The sequence below is a fragment of the Muntiacus reevesi genome, chromosome 1 (genome assembly GCF_963930625.1).
Source record: "Muntiacus reevesi chromosome 1, mMunRee1.1, whole genome shotgun sequence".
Lineage (NCBI taxonomy): Eukaryota > Metazoa > Chordata > Mammalia > Artiodactyla > Cervidae > Muntiacus > Muntiacus reevesi.
In genome coordinates, this window is record NC_089249.1 from 95,928,347 (window position 1) to 95,946,030 (window position 17,684).

The 17,684-nt window shown below is 47.4% G+C and overlaps 1 long non-coding RNA gene across 1 annotated transcript; it reads right to left on the bottom strand.

The window, feature by feature from the left end:
* Positions 1-5,844: 5,844 nt before the first annotated feature.
* LOC136147997 (uncharacterized) lies at positions 5,845-10,556 on the bottom strand. The gene is made up of 3 exons (XR_010659420.1): positions 10,356-10,556; positions 7,305-7,420; positions 5,845-6,287 (listed from the first exon to the last, which is right to left on the bottom strand). It is a non-coding gene; the product is annotated as an uncharacterized lncRNA (long non-coding RNA).
* Positions 10,557-17,684: the final 7,128 nt, after the last annotated feature.

The window sequence follows — 17,684 nt, forward strand, 5'->3', positions numbered from 1 at the left end:
GAGAGTAGTTCAGGTGGAAGGAGCAGGTCTTGGAAAAACATGGAGACAGGCAGGTTTACGGAATACCAAGGCAAGAGAAGTTGTCCAGTTTGACTGAAAATAATACATGCATAGAGAAGAAGTGAGAATAGAGAAGTACACTGGCCAGACTGTGAAGGCCCCCTAAGCCAGACTGAAAAGTTAGCACTGAAAAGTGTTCTGAGCAGGGAAGCACAGGGCCACAAATGTGCCCCACCTCCGGTCTTTCAGTGAGTCAGTTGACAAGTATTTACTGAACCCACAAGTTCCAGAGTGAGGTGTTGAACTCAAGACTGGAAATTTTCCTTATCATTCCGGCCTAGTGAGAGGCGCAAAAAAACACATAGATCATCATGGAGACAGTGCCTGTGAACGTACAACAGCGTGAACTCAGAGGAAAGGGGCCATCAGTGATGAAGTGATGTAGAGACAGATGATACCCCTGCATCTCACAGGTGACCTGCATATCTATTCTGTGAGGGAGATGAAGACCTGAGTGGTAACTCAAATGCCTGGAAACTCTCCCTTCTAGATTTATGTGTCATGAGATGCTGTCCAGCCTGATCTGCAGGGACAGGACATCCTGGACCACCCAGCTGTTCATTCCAGGGCAGGTTGCCCAGCTGCCCACTCACTGCCAGGTTCTGGGCTCTGTGGTAAGAACAAAGAGCTGAGCTGGGTTTCCCAACTTGGGTTCCACAGAGTACTTTCAGCAGTACCTGGCTGTGACTGTAGGGGGCAGCCCTGCTCTACATCTCTGGGACAGCGCCCCCTAAGTGACGTGTACTCAGCCCTTCCGGACAAACGAGAGGTAGGGTAACCTGACCCTTCCTTCTCCACACTGGGCATAGCTGGGCACTGGGATACGAGCCCTAGGCTTCTTTCCCAGTTTAGGCTTCTTTCCCAGTTTTCTTTCCTCCAAAGTCCTCTCCCTCCATTTCTGATCCACCTAAAAACAGGATCCCCATCCCCATTCGACTCTCACGTCCGAGGAAGGGCCAGACAGTTCTAGATCCAGAGCTCCTCAGGGATGGAGAGACAGCCTGTGTGTAGTCCCTCTGGGCAAGGTGGAGAGGGACAGATTGTCAGCCCTGGCCCACCCACACGAGGACCCTATTGGAGCATGATGCGTGAAAGCTTGTTCTCTCAGATGGCCTAGCCTGGAAGGGTAGCTCCAGAGGGTCAAAATCAGCCCTGGGAACAGGGGATCCTAGCTAGATAGTGAGGACCAGGACACCAACTGCTTGCTACATTTCAGGGCCTCTAGGCTTCTGCTTATTTAACATATGCAGAGTACACCATGAGAAATGTTGGGCTGGAAGAAGCACAAACTGGAATCAAGATTCCCGGGAGAAATATCAATAACCTCAGATATGCAGATGACACCATCCTTATGGCAGAAAGTGAAGAGGAACCAAAAATTCCCTTGATGAAAGTGAAAGAGGAGAGTGAAAAAGTTGGCTTAAAGCTCAACATTCAAAAAACTAAGATCATGGCATCCGGTTCCATCACTTCATGGGAAATAGATGGGGAAACAGTGGAAACAGTGTCAGACTTTATTTTTTGTGGCTCCAAAATCACTGCAGATGGTGGTTGCAGCCATGAAATTAAAAGACGCTTACTCCTTGGAAGAAAAGTTATGACCAACCTAGAAAGCATATTAAAAAGCAGAGACATTACTTTGCCAACAAAGGTCCGTCTAGTCAAGGCTATGGTTTTTCCAGCAGTCATGTATGGATGTGAGAGTTAGACTGTGAAGAAAGCTGAGCGCCGAAGAATTGATGCTTTTGAACTGTGGTGTTGGAGAAGACTCTTGAGAGTCCCTTGGACTGCAAGGAGATCCAACCAGTCCATCCTAAAGGGGATCAGTCCTGGGTGTTCATTGGAAGGACTGATGCTGAAGCTGAAACTCCAATACTTTGGCCACCTCATGAGAAGAGTTGACTCATTGGAAAAGACCCTGACGCTGGGAAGGATTGGGGGCAGGAGGAGAAGGGGACGACAGAGGATGAGATGGCTGGATGGCATCACCGACTCCATGGACATGAATTTGGGTAAACTCCAGGAGTTGGTGGTGGACAGGGAGGCCTGGCCTGCTGCAATTCATGGGGTCCCAAAGAGTCGGACACGACTGAGTGACTGAACTGAACTGAACTGAGGCTGCCCTGACAGCAAGCAGCCACAAGAGGGCAGTGTTGATTACAGAGCTGCCAATAGTCAAGTGCTGTTTCCAGGTAGAGGCGCCTCACTTCCAAACCCTCATCAGCTGTATCCCTCCTGGGGGACTTGCTGTCTTGTGGACCCCAGTTTTCACCTTTTAGACTCCCACAATATATGCATGGAGGGCCAGGTTAGCGGGCCAAGGATCCCAAGAGAAAAATCTCTCCCACTCCTAGGAGGTGGGTAGGAAGAGGTAGGCAGGCTAGCCTCCTGGAAGGAGCACTGATGTCAGGGTCCAAAGGCTGCACCCGCATGAGTGAGCAGTGCACTTGGGGCTACTCTCCCCACTTCTCTGAGTCCCAGCTCCAACTGAGGTTTGGACTAGACCTGTAGGTGCTCTCGAAGGTCCTTTGCAGCTCTAGATTTTGAGTCTGAGTCTTAGCTTCTGTCCTCAAGTGGCTTCTCTCTCCAGGGCCCTAGCAGCTTGAATCAGGGCCTGGGGGTAAGGGAGTGGACGCAGGAAGTCGCAGTGGGCACTTCTACTCTCCACCAACCAGGTCGTTCCTCTGGGAATTACAGCCAGAAAGAGACTCATCGTAAGACTGGAAAGGGACCCAGGAAGGGATGAATGGCATCAGCCAGGCCCCAGAAAGACTCCTCTGAAGGGTTCCATCGGATTGGTTTGTGTGTGATGGTGTGAATGGTAGGAGGGCTGGAGGCTGGCTGTGCAGTGTCCCCTCCCAGGCCCAGGCTACTCAGAAAGCCACAGGGTCAGATTAGACAGACCCAAAATGGAGGCTACAGGAAGCCTAGACCCCTTCCCTTGGCCTTTTCTCTCCAAATCCCCTAACAGTCACCTTGTCCCCTTCTCCCCACATTGCTCTGACCCCTGCCCTGCTTCCAGCCCATACCCTCATCCCCAGAGAGCAGAGTTCACAGCCTCAGTACTAGGGGAGGGTCCCGGCCTGACCGACCCACCTCTGTGGGCAGGGACTTCTTGCCCACCCGGCATCCCTCCTGACCAGCTGTTCCCTGTGCCTCTTTGTCCCCAGACAGTGTCTCCTGGCTCCAGTCACTTCACACCAGGCCCCCGGACACGCTCTGCCCAGCACCTCAGCTTCCCTGCTGGCCACCTGATCCGACACCCGGGCCTGACCTTACTCAGTACAGGGTGTGTTCTGCTTCTTGAATGCCATCTTCTCTTTCTTGCATCCCATCTTCTCTTTCTTCCCTGCTGGTCTCATTTCTCACTGTTTTGTCTCTTATTTGGCTTCCCTCCTTCAACCTCTCTCCTCTGCCCTCCCTAGCCCGTTCTCAGGACTCTCTAAGTCTCAGAGCCTCTTTGCCCTGGGCCTCTGCTCCCCAGCCTCTCTGTTTCTTTGCCTACAGTGGACACCTTTCCTTTCTCTCTCTCTCCTCCCTCACTTCCTCCTCTGCAGTGAGTGCACTGAGAATCCGATCCATTCCTCCCTGGACTGAAGGTATAAATAGCAGAAGGAGGCTGGGCTAGGAGCCAGACTTGCTACCAGCCTCTTCCTTGCAGCCTCAGGCTTGGGCATTCGGGGCCAGTGGTGGGAAGGGTCCAGGGCAGAGTGAGAGGATTGGGATTGCAAGCCACTGTACAGAGAGGCAGACCCAGGCGGAGAGAGGATGTGACAGGAATCTGGGGGTGTGGATCTTCGGGTCCTCCCCACCAGCCTATCCACCTGCACTAACACGGTTACAGAATTCCTTCTTTGCTGCTGGAGAAGGGGCTCTGGGTCAGAAGACTCCCCAGGGCCGCTCAAAGGCCTTGCTACCTCCTCCTGGCCACAGATGCATGGGCCCAGGTGGCAGCCAGCACAGCAGCTGGGGACTAGAGTGGAAGTGGTGGCCTCAGGAAACAGGCCACAGTCTCACCCCAGCCAGCTCCCCGGCCTAATTAGAGGCCGGAACAGGCATTGATCGTCCCTGAGCTCATTATGTCACAGCTGGGGAACAGCTGGCCAGTTTTTTCCAGGCCATTAGCTGCGCCATGAAGTGGAGAGAGGGAGGGGGCGTGTGAGCAGGATCAATACCCTGTCTGTCTGCGGGGGAAGCGCCTCGTGGCTGCCTCCTTCTGCACTCAGGGCCAGGCTTCTCCTCTCTGGAGCAGCCTGCCTGTGTGCTGAGCTCCTTGGCATTCACACACCAGGCTCAGCTCCTTCCAGCCTGGAGGCAGGAGAGACAGACTCTGACCTGACCCTGATCTGACCGGCGGGGACCCCCTGAGTCTTCTCTCTCTGGGGATGAGAAGGGCAGGAAAGAGTTTCAGGTTACCTACGCTGGGCTCAGAGGGGACCTTTAAAGTCCAGCTTCTCTCCACCCCCTAGGCAAGATGACACCTATGGCAGCTGTTTCTGCTGGCCCCGGGCCCACCTCTCTGTGCCCCCAGGCTGAGCCAGGTTTGGTTTCCAGGGTGCGGGGGTGGAGGGAGATGGTAAGGGATGCTCCAAACCTTGGGGAATGGCAGGTGGTGGAGGAGGGAGGCAAGCAGGTCAGCTGAGCGGGACCCAAGACAGGAGGCAAACTGCCCACATGCCCTGACCCCCAGGAGTCCCGCTATCAGAAGGGAGTTCAGCTTTATTCAATGAACTGGCTCCTTACTTACAGAGCTAGAAGGTGTCAAGACCTCTAAAATCCCCCAAACGATACTTCTCAGTTTATAGAGAGAGAAAGCAGACTCTGCTGCTGCTAAGTCGCCTCAGTCATGTCCAACTCTTTGTGGCCCTGTGGGCTGGAACCCCCCAGCCTCCTCTGTCTATGCAATTCTCCAGGCAAGAATACTGGAGTGGGCTGCCATGCCCTCCTTCAGGGGATCTTCCCAACCCAGAGACTGAACCCTCATCTCATGTCTCCTGCATTGGTAGGCAGGTTCTTTACCACTAGCGCCACCTGGGAAGCCCAAGCAAATGCTAACATGCCTTAAGCTCTCTATGCCTGGCCGACTACTCTCAGCATTTCGCTTTAGTTCTCTCTGTCCTTTCCTACTGGTTCTATGTGAGTTCTGATGCAGCCCTGGGGACTTTCAGTCACATGTCCTTAGGCCACCAGAAGAGTTGTGGGAACCACCAGGTTCCCCTCCATCCTGCCCCCACCCCACCCTGAGCACCACCCTGGGTCCAGCTGCTGTTCCTGGGCAGTTCCCCTATCCCATGAACAGAGGCCAGGATGTGCCACACCCTCTGCTACCCAGACGTCCCACCCTAGCCTCTGTTTCCAGAATCAGCAGTGAATTGAGCCTGGGAGTCAGAAGGCCTGAACTCCAGACTTGAGTTCCTGCGAGGCTCAGCTCCAGTCATGCAGAGCTGGCAGACTGGTTTGACTAGATGGGCACAGAGGACAGACGACCCTTCAAATGCATTCCTCGTGTTATGGATGAGGAACCTGTGTCCCAGTGAGCAGAAGTCGTTTGCCCAGCTGGTTAGAGCAGATCTGAGACTGAGTTTGCCAGCTCCCAGCTGGTCAGTGTTGGTTTTATTCCACCACAAAGCCTTGGCTCTAAGTTCCCAAAGCCACAGATCAAAGTCTAGTGGATCAGCTTTGACCCATCCAATGTGCCTGTGCGTTCAGTTGTTCAGTCAAGTCCAACTTTTTGTGACCTCATGGACTGTAACTTTGTCCATGGGTCCAGGCTCCTCTCTCCATGGAATTCTCCAGGCAAGAATGCTGGAGTAGTTGCCATTTCCTCCTCCAAGGGGTCTTCCCGACGCAGGGATTGAACTCATGTTTCCTACATCTCTTACATTGCAGGTGAATTCTTTACTGCTTGAGCCATTGGGGAAGCCCCTGACTGATCCAACACATCCTGACGAATCCAACAAATTGATTCCTAGCAAGCCCAGAGTGCACCCTCTTCCTCAGGCCTCTGAGAACCAAGCAGAATGCAGGTTGGTTACCACGGCTGCCAGAAACAGCTTCTTCTCCTGGAGCCTCCATCCAGTCAGGAGCAGCTGCTACCAAGGGAGCTGATGGAGCAGAGACCAGATGGGCACTGCAGTGTCTGATGTTCATCCATCTGTCTGTCTGGGTCCAGGAGGTGCCAAGAGCAGAGGGAGTCTGGTAGTAACCTGGCCTTGCTGAACTTCCTCCTGCGTGATTCACAGAGATAGAGCGAATTGGAAGAAATTAAGTATTGCTCCTTCTGCTGGCGTCGTGAGGAAAGAAATGTCTGTGTGGACTTGAAGATGACACGGCAACTGGCCTCGGAATCAGGAAGAACACAGGAATGAGTTCCAGAGGCCAGCTTCCCGGGGCCATCGGCAGGATGGCCTCCTCCTCCTCATCTTCTCCTTTGACTCCAGAAGGAAGAGTGACAGCTTTAAGCAGCAGGTGCAAAGATGCTGAACCCCATGGTTCTAGCCAGAATGTAGGGGACAGGGGTGGTCGGACAGCCTAGTGAGGGAACCCTAGCATAGGGTGCCTCAGATGGGGATCTTGTGGCAAAAGAGCTCTGAGAAGCCAGGGGCACAGGAATCAGCCCCCCTGAACCTGGAAGGGACAGAGAGGCGCCAGTGCTGAACCATCTCCCATCAGAGTGTCCATCAGAATGTCTATGATGAGGAGAGTCCTTGTCCTGGCCGGGCATCCCATGGGTACCATTTATTAGCCCTGTGGACTGGGGCAAGGCCTGGTCTTTCTCTGATCATCAGACTTGCCTGATCTGTGACAAGATGCAGAGAGCAATGTTTGCCTCACAGGTTGCTGCAGCTTTAAGGCTGATGGGGCGGGGAGAGGTGGGGGGAAGTCTGTGAGAGGCTTCAGAAAACAGGAATGATGATTTTCATTACCCTACACTGCCCTCCATCAGCATCTGTATGGTGTGTGGCGCTAGGACCCTGATGCCCAAGTTGCCAGCAGTGGGTTTGTATCACAACATTGTGTACACAAGGACTTCTGTCAGGAGGGACAGAAGCACACAGGGCCTTTCCTTCTAGAAGGGACTACCCTGGCCCCACCAGCAGATGTCTATGAATCTATAACAGCATTCATCAGTCCCCCCAGGGTCCATCTGCTCACAGAGAAGAAGCCTAAAATTGAAACAGCCAGGATGTGAGTGCGTACACACACATGCACACGCAGGCGTATACAGGGACACAGGCACTCACATCACAGCGATCCGTGGCTCTGCCATCAATTGTCCTTCCTTCCGAGGTGCTGGGCCTTCCAGTTCACAGTCCGTTAAAGGATCAGTCTCTCCGGGTATAACATGTTGTGATGGTAACTGGTTGAAGAATTAAGAGAAATGTCAGGACTGAGGGGACAATTTTGCCTTCATTAGTTTTAGTTTTCTGGGAGAAAGATACTACTAATGATTTATATTTGGTATCATATTTTATGACTTAAAAAACAGTATCACATACATTGCTATTTAAGCCACATGGCACTCTTAGGAGATGCATACTATTATCTGAGGCTCAGAGAGTTGAAGGGCCTTTCCTTGTCTTCAAATTTCATGATCTTGATATTTTCAAACACTACTGTCCAATTATTTTGCAGAATGTCCCTCGGTTTGAGTTTGGCTGATGTTGCCTAATGAGTGGATTCAGGTTAAGCATTTTTATCAGGAATGCTACAGAAATGATGCTGTATTCTCAGTTCATCTCCAAAGAGACACAAATGTTGATTTGTTCTGTTTCAGTCATGCTAACTTTTTTTTTTTTTTTTTTCTGGCTGCACACTACCTTTTCTCTAGTTGAGGCGTGTATGGGCTTCCCTTGTTGCGACCCACGGGATTCTCGCTGCTATTTGCCTGTTTCTCTAGTTGCAGTGTGCATGGGCTTAGTTGCCCTATGGCATTTGGGGTCTTAGTTCCCCAACCAGGGATCGAACTCATTGAAAGGCAGATTCCTAACTGCTGGACCATGGTTCCCATGGCCAGGGAAGTCCCCAGGCATGCTAACTTTTCTCAGTTGGTTAGAATCATGTCAACCAAATTTTCCCACTGTAAATACAATTATAAGTACTGTGGTTATAGATTAGTAAGCATTTATAGGGAGATATGCTAAAACTGTGTAAATATCAGGTTCCTCATCAAATTTTCACCCACAGGTTTTAGCAGCCATATTCTTACCTAAGTCCTTTATTACTGTGATGGTGACCAAATGGTGATTTTTCTCATTTCCTCTCTTTTCTGTCTTTATCAATTGGCATTCCAGTGTAAGTTAGTGTCTTCCCTTCTCACCATGTATTTATTTGTATCTATATTAACTCATCCATTCCTGTTTTATTCAGTGGGTTACTATACTGAATACTAATACTAAAATTAGTTACTTTGATGCCTAAATTGCCTCAGACTTGGCCTGCATGTATCCTTTCAATCTGGATTATGTATCCTTTTGTTTCCATCATTCTTTGAGCACTTCCATACTTTCTTAGCACAAGGAGATGCTCTAGGTTCAACTATAAATTTTTAGACTGATCAGTCTTGGTTCTTTTTAATGAAAATGGTCTTTAGAAATAAAGAGCTGAGTGATTGGTGTGTTCACTGCTATCTGGGTATCATTGCTTATAGGACCTGTCAGCAGACAAAAACAGAAATATGTATGTACACACACACACACACACACACACACACCCCTACATCTATGTATAAAACATGGGTTCAAACTAATTACACCAATTCTGATGGCTTATTTCCCTTCTATAAATGTAACTCCTTTCACTAAGAAGCCATGAGAAATATGGCTCCCATTATCCTCAACATATTATTTTCTCAAGTCCTCTACTTGCAATCAATCTCCTAACCATACGGGCCATATTCTCTGCCCCAGCTTCACCAAACATTCTGCTTGCACTGGCCAAATTTGGACCCTAGTCTCACTGACCACATCAGCTATGCTGGCTGAATCCTCCACCTATATCAAAGGGAAATAGGAGAGGAAGGGCACATTTTATCATTTTTTTAAGGATTGGATTTATCGAAGTTTGTCCTCATCACATAGTGAAATCAGTTACAGTCATTCAGACACATCACATAACCTAAAGATATTTATTCCAATAACAGAGCACCTTTAATGTTTCTAATAGAGTCAGTATTTATGAAATTATTTCTAGATGAATCTGAAAAACAGATTTAATGTATGTATTCTTCATTCTATATTTTTAAAACTCTCATAAGCTGTTTTCTTATTTTATATCGATTCTAACTTTGTAAAGTTGACAAAAAAGAGAATCTTTGTTCTACTGGTAAGTTCAGGAACAAAATTTCAAAGAAGGTATGTCAGAGACTAGTTGTTTACCAACCCATTTCTTTTGCCTCCTGGGTGCAAGCTGGACTACATTTCCCAGTCTCCCTTGCAATCAGGTGTGGTCATATGACTGAGTTCTAGCCAGTGGAATGTGGGCAGAGGTAATGAAAGCCACTTCCAGACCCATAAAACCTTCCACACAGTTCTGCAGGCTCCAAGTCTCTACTCCATCTGCTGACTGAATACAGAGGATTCAGTAGAGGATTCCAAAGCCTAAAACAGTTAGCAGAGCCACAAGATGGATAATTCTAGCTTCCTGAATCACCCTATGGGAGGCCATCAACTGAACATCTGCATTCAACCCTTATGTGAATGTGATGTCGATTTGTATTGTGATAAGCCACTGAGACTTCAGGGTTATTAGTCAGGTCAGTTAGCTCTCCCTAACTAATACAGAAAGTAAATGAATTGCCCCTGTTTAACCTTTAGAAGTGGTAAAGTATCACATGGAACATGACCTTCTGATCCCTACTTGAGGGTTCTATCAGATTGTGCGTGTGTGTGTGTATGTGTGTGTGGGTGTGTGTGCTCACACACTCTTTGCGACTCCATGGACTGTAGCCCACCAGGCTTCTCTGGAGTTTTTCAGGCAAGAATACTGGAGTGGGTTGCCATTTCTTCCTCCAGGGGATCTTTCTGATCTAGGGATCAGACACAAGTTTCCTGTATCTCCTGCATTGGCAGGTGGTTCTTTACCAGTAAGCCACCTGGGAAGCCCCTTCCTATCAATCAGACCAAGTTAAAAGTAACGTTTTCCTTTTAGCCCAAGCATGACACTAGACCCCCTTTTAGCCCTTCCCCTTTCCTGAGGGAACCGTGGCCCACATTTGCTGTTTCATGGATTCATCTTCAGCTAATGAAAGCACCTCGCTTGCCTAACACCTGCCCTCTGACAGGAGACTTACTCACCCTGTAGAGGTCTCTGATGAAAGGTGACCGTGCTTTCTTGCAAGCAGACTCTGTGATTGGTGTGGCAGTGGTAACAGAGCCCACAGTTGGGATGGTCCAAAGGGCTTGGGGGACAAGTTGATTTCCTCCTCTGACACCGGAGGTCAGCAGCAGCTCCTGGTCACTCCTACATCCTGGCTTATTCATAGGCCAATAGCTACTGGTTTGGTGTGTCAGCACAGTCCAGGCTGCTAAAAAACATATATCTTCTTGAACAGGATGTTTCTCACCTTCCTCTCTTCAGACAAGACAAGTTTTAGAGACTAAGAGAGCTAGAGAGATCAGGTCAAGTGGGTGGGGAGGGTGGGGAACAATACAATAATACAGGGAAAAGGAAATCTCTGACAGGAGCTGTGGACATGAAAAGCCTTGGGAGTTTTCTCAGTATCACAGTCTAAATTTTATAGTAATTCACAAACTCATATTTCCAGAGTTGGGCAAAACTCCAAGGTTTGCTGAGGCTTCATTTCATAGAGAAAAGCCTAACTGTCACTTCATAGAGAGAGAATTGATGACCTGAGTGATTAAGGAGCATGTTTAATGTCACAAAGATAGTCAAGGCTAGGGCTAGACCCCAGAACAGTGCTCTTAGCACTTTTCTACTTTGCTCGCAGGTCTGATGGGAGCCACTCAGTTCAAGCAGTTGGAGCAGCAGATGTAATTAGGATATTAAGTGCTGGAGAGTGTGGTCCCTGAGGACACATCTCTCCATGACCTTGGCCAACCCCCAAGCCTCCCTGAAAGCCTTTGCCTGCCTATATGAGAAGCCAGCACCCATCACCAACTAGGGTCTGACACAAACATGTCTGGGGTGAGTCGCTCAATTCCAAGGTGAAGCAGGAGTTAAAACTCCAGAGCATCTGGGAAGGGAAAGAGTCTCCAGACTGGAAAGGCATGGAAATTTCCCTGAAACTAGAAGCATGCTTGGAATAGTACCGCTGTATCACCACTCCAGCCCGGCCTTGTTAGTGAGGCAAGCCGCAATCAGGAGATAATTAGCTTGCTGTTATTTATTCCCTGCTCTAATCAGCAGCCCACTGCTTGCACAGTGGAGAGAGCTCCCACCCCCAGAGCAGTGGGGGTTCTCGGGGACCTTTAGTTACCAGCCAGGAAACAAGTGGCAGAAGACAAAAGGCTGGGGAGACGAAAAGAGGGAGGAAGAGCCTTGACCACAGGACCCAGGCGCTGCTGGGCTCTGCACAGCAAACAAATCCCTGGGAGAGGCAGCTGGGAATCACCAGGAGCCCCGGGCAGCCTTACACTTCACTTCATTTTGTTCCCGGAGTTGGGCTCTGGTCGATAAAGGGCGGCTGGCGTTCAGCTCCCTGTTCTGCCTCACTGCAGTCAAATTGCCTTTTTCCAAGGCGACTTTCAGAAAAAAAAAAAAAAGATGACATTTATCAAAGCCTGCTGAGTGGTGACCTTGGTGGGAGGGAGAGAGGGCGGGTGTACTGTCTGTGGAAGCAGGCAAAGAAAATGAGGAAAACCTAGAGGGAAGGAAATGCTTTCAAGCCTCAAAGTTGTTGGAACAGACACAGAGAGATGACTCAGGGTTGGAGGACGTGCTCATCCACACTCCCTCCTGGCCCCTTCCTCATCCTCAGTAGCTCATTCTCACGGGCAATCCCTGCCTTTCCAGGAGGATGCTCCATCAAACAACAACCTCTGGAAGGGGGTCAGGCCTATGACTTGATAACTGCAAGATACACAACCTTAGAATCAGTAGCAGTTCCAGAATGTCTGCATAGGGCAGGTTATCAGGCTACTATTTGATTGGAGGGGCAGGAAGTGAGGGAACCGGAAAACTTGTACTTTGCATAGCAAATACATTGGTGTTTTTTTTTTCCCTACATATGTCATACATCTATCTGTAGGGCATGCAGAGCATGCATAAAGCCCTCCCAAACCACTTATTGGCCCCAGTGCTACATTTGTTGCTGTTTTTCAGCTGCTCAGTCATGTCTGACTCTTTGTGACCCCATGGACTGCAGCACACCAGGCTTCCCTGTCTTTCAACCAACTCCTGGAGCTTGTTCAAACTCATGTCCTTTGAACTTGTGATGCCATCCAACCATCTCATCCTCTGTTGTCCCCTTCTCCTCCTGCCTTCAATCTTTCCCAGCATCAGAGTCTTTTCCCATAAGTCAGTTCTTCACATCAGGTGGCCAAAGTATTGGAGCTTCAACTTCAGCATCAGTCCTTCCAATGAATATTCAGGACTGATTTCCTTTAGGACTGACTGGTTTGATCTCCTTGCAGTCCAAGGGACTCTCTAGTCCCAAATACTACACAGGATCCCAGAATTGGAAGAGAACTTAGGAGTCATCTATAGGAACTTGGGTCCTACACAGGATTACTCTGAAAGTCTCCCTTCTCTTCCCTGGCCTCGTAAGCCCTTTACACACAGGGTTTTATGGCACCTGTCACCATGCATTGTGAACATCAATGTCTGTTTCCTTTACCAAACAATGATACTTGATAACAGAAAGGATTCTTGTGCCTCCACCTTTGTATTTCACTTTTCTATTCCTAAACACTCACAGGAGTGAGTTCTTGCTATATGTGAATCAGGGTATGTGTGATAGAATGAATGAACAAACAAATGAAGGGACATCTGAGCAAAACAGTCATCCAGCCCCTGCTTTAACACTTCCTGTGATGAGGAGTTCATTACCTCAAGATGGAAAAGATCTGCTACGGGACAGTTGAAATGTCAGAAGATGTTTCTGGACATGGAATGTAAATCTGCTCTTATGACACTTCTATAGAACAGTTCTTCCCTTTAGAGGCCCAGAAGCACAGAGGCCCTCAATCTAGGATTCCACATATGAGTCTTATGAGATCCCTGCCCCCAAGAAATATGTGTGAAGTTCTGTGTGTGTCTGCTCATGTACTTAGGGGTAGGGGATCCATGGCTCCACAAAGGAGTCCTGTTGCTACATTTGATTTATTTATTTATTTGGCTGCCCCTGGTCTTTGTTGAAGCATGCAGGAATCTTTAGTTGTGGCATGTGGGATCTAGTTCCCTGACCAGGGATCCAACCCAGGCCCCCTGCATTGGGAACACAGAGTCTTAAGCCACTGGATCACCAGCGAAATCCCTGTATTTCCAAATTTTAGAGCCCCACTTCATTTGTTTACTCCCCCATTAAACATATACTAGACAAATCAAGAGTCCTCAAAAATGCTTACTTATTTATATTTTTTCCCTCCCACTTTTCCAAAGAAAGCAGACTCCCAGGTTGTTATGCATCTTGAGCAAAACTAGCTCTGCTACTCTAACCACAGATGATTAGACAGGGATTAATTCACATACTGAAGTTAACCATGAATGTGTGGGGCACACAGGAAGCTGAAGGAAAGAGTTTGATAGGAATTGTGATCAAAAGGGTGCACCATGTTGGATAGCAGCTATTTGACTCATTCAGAGGCTCTTCATGGGGAAATAAACATCTTTAGTGATACTCACAGAAAGTGGGTGACTTTGGAGTTGCAAGCCTCTTTTTGCCAACTCAAATCACTTTTTCAATTCTCCAAGTCTTGGAAGCACTGGGCTCATAGTGACTACAGCTAATAAGGCAACTCCCCAGTTACAATAAACCTCTGTGGGGTCCTGCAATAAACCTGTCTTCCTGAAACCTATTAGGTGTGACTCTTCTTGGCAGTTTCAAAGATTCTGACTAATACACAGCCCTCCAATTCTCACAAGTGGCTATTATGACTTCCTTTGAAAGTATAAGATACTCATTGCTAAGCTATCCTTCATATGTGAGCTACCAAAATAAGTATTCACACACATTCTCATTAAATCCTTATAAAATCCTACAGTAGTCATTCTCAACTTGGGTAGGGTACAAAGAACCACCTGACTCCACCTTAAACATATATTCCCGGGACTTCCCTGGTGGTCCAGTGGCTAAGACTCTGAGCTCCCAGTGCAGGGGGCCCAGGTTCGATGCCTGCTCAGGGAGCTAGATCCCACATGCTACAACTAAGACCCAGAGCAGCCAAATAAACAAATAAAATTAAAAAAAAAAAAAACAACCATATATTCCCAAGCCCCCATCTCCACAACTTCTAAGCAAGTCTGGGGTGAACCTTGAAATTCATTTTTTAAACAAGTTACTTGGAGATTCTGATGTTGGTAGTCTAAATCCCTCACAAGAAGAACACTGCCCTGGGAGTTTTTCCCAATTGTCTTGATGATCAAAATGCCTCTCAGACTCTGCCCATAAAAGTTCTGATTTAGTTGATAAGGGGCTCTGGAATTTTAATAGGGTAGGCATCTTAATGTTCAAGACTTCCCAGGTGGCACAGTGGTAAAGAATCTGCCTGCCAATGTAGGAGACCCAAGAGACATGGGTTTGATCCCTGGGTCAGAAGGATCCCCTAGAGGAGGAAATGACAACCCACTCCAGCATTCTTGATGGAAAATTCCATGGACAGAGGACCCTGGTGGGCCACAGTCCATGGGGTTGCAGAGAATTGGACATGACTGAGCATGCACCAGACATAATGTCCATTTTATCTGTGAGAAAACTGAGCCCCAGAGTAACTTATCCACAGTCAGACAGATAGTTGACAACAGGGGTGAGATTAGAATCCAGCTTTCTTGACACTCAGTCCCATGTTCTTCCTGCTGGATCACAAAGGCCACACCACCTGTATAAGAGGCCTGGACATAATAGGCAATTGATAGAGGTTTGTTAAATAGAATCCACGCAGGTCCTAGAGGAAAGAAACTATTTCTATAAAGCATATTTGCCTCTTGTCCCACCCAGCCTCACCCCAAGGCACATAATACAGTGGTCTGCCCTAGGGGCTCAACAGATGTTTGTGAGAGAATGCATTATTGTATAATTGCTGGACTCTGTGCTGCTCTATCAGCTACCTCTGGCTGTGCTCCAGATTGTAAATGAGCTGCCCAGAACTGAACTTGATACACGAGTGATGGTCTGACCCAAACTGAGGACGGCAGGATCTCCTTCACCCGTGTTTTTATAGGAACTCCTGTCTCTTCTGGGGAACAGGACCTTGCCCTTCCTGCCAGTCTGGGGTGTGCCCTCATGAAACCAAGAGGAGAGGGAAAAAAAATTAAAAAGAAAAAAAAGAAAGAAAGAAACCAAGAGGAGCTGACAGCTCTATTACTGGCCCTGGGTCTCCTCCCTCCTTCAGCCTCGACTGTGGCTTCCTAGTTCTAGCTTCCCAATCACCAACACTTAGAACTCTGCTATACCCATAACCTTGACAGCTTCCCTCCAGTAGTGCCTTGCACTACTCCTAGGAAAGAACCCTGAAGAACCCTGCGTTGAAAAGAACCCTAGACAAGGATGATGGGCACCAGACCATTCTTAGCTCCCCACATTTACAGAATGCATACCACATGTTACATACTCCATAGGAGCATGCATGCTAAGTTACTTTAGTCGTGTCTGACTGTGTGACCCCTATGGACTGTAGCCTGCCAGGCTACTCTGTTCATGGGATTCTCCAGGCAAGACTACTGGAGTGGGTTGCCAGGCCCTTCTCCAGGGAATCCTTCCAACCCAGGAATCAAACCCACGTCTCTTACATCTCCTGCATTGGCAGGCATGTTCTTTACCACTAGCACCACCTAGGAAGCCCTCTATTAGGCACGTGAGCTTATTAAATACACAACACCATTAGGTAAATACTTTATGCCCTCTTTACAGGTTAAGTAATTGGTTCAGGTCATCCAGTGAGTGGCAGAGCCAAGATTTGATCCTGAGGAGCCTCGCTCCAAACACTATGGTCTTAACCACAAAGTTATACTCCCTTTCAAGGTTAACTCAGTTCTGCCTTGACCCAGCTTGTGAATTTGATTGCTAAGGCATCTTCCAGCACTGGTAGTCTAAACTTCTCTCATCTCACCAGCCCAGGTGACAGTGTGATTAGCCTGAGAACAGGCTAAGAACAGTAGACTGTAAGTGGTCAAAGAGTAGAAAATTCAGACACAAATGAATAGGTAAAGACTCAAAAAGTATGATTACAGGGAAACAATTTATTAATTCAAAGAGTTAGCCCAATGGCCTTAGATAAGTGGAAAAAAATCCTCAACTGCAAGTTTATCATTTAATTTAACTATAATCCTTCACAAAATCATAAAAATACCAGCTTGCTACACTGGAATATTAACTCCACATATAATAAAAACTATTCAAAGATTCATACAATATGAACTAGCTTAGAAGTCTCATGTTAGTTAAATTTTAATTTTAAATGTAAAGGCTTTCTAAATCAAAAGGGTGTTGCATGTGCAGGAAAAGAAAATATTTTCAGACTTTGACAAAACTTCTTAATGAAAAAAAAACACCAAATTCCTTTTGGAGGACCTCCTGGTTATCCAGACTTCCAGGGAGGAGTTCCAGAGTAGTCTTATTTGTCACAATGCTTGGAACAAAAGTCTTTCATTTCTGAGATGTATGGTCAGCTGCAGGCTGACTAAGGTAGAAGGACCCCACTGCTAAAGGCTAAAATAACATTCTGAACCGTGTATTTATTTGTCAGCAATATTTCAAAGACACATCTATTTGATGACCTGTTGCAAAACTATTTTGAGATGTCTATATGTGGATGTCAAAAGTCAAGAAAGTGTTTATGATTTAGCCATCAGGAATGGTCACCTCTATGGAAGCAGAATAACCCTGACCAAGAGCAAGCGCTACAGATTGAACAAGATGACTTTAGAATTATTATACAATATATATGTACAATGGAATATTACTCAGTCATCATAAGGAATGAAATAATGCCATTTGCAGCAACATGGATGGACCTAGAGATTATCATACTGAGTGAAGTCAGCCAGACAGAGATGCTGAAACATCATATGACATCCCTTATATATGGACTCTAAAAAGACAAGATACAAATAAACTTATTTACATAACAGAAACAGACTCACAGACTTAAAGAATGAACTTATGGTTGCAGGGAATTGGAGGGAGAATGCGGGGGAAGGGATAGTTAGGGAGTTTGGGATGTACACACTGCTATATTTAAAATGGATAACCAACAAGGTCCTACTGTATAGCACAGGGAACTCTGTTCACTGTTATGTGGCAGCCAGGATGGGAGGGGAGTTTGGGGGAGAATGGATACACGTACATGGATGGCTGAGTCCCTTTGTCTACATCTGAAACTATCAAAACATTACTAACTGGCTACACTCCAATATAAAATAAGAAGCTTAATAAAAAAAAAAGAATTATTTGACAAAACTGAAGATATCAAGACACTGAAAGATGTCTATGGCACCCTTCTACCCAC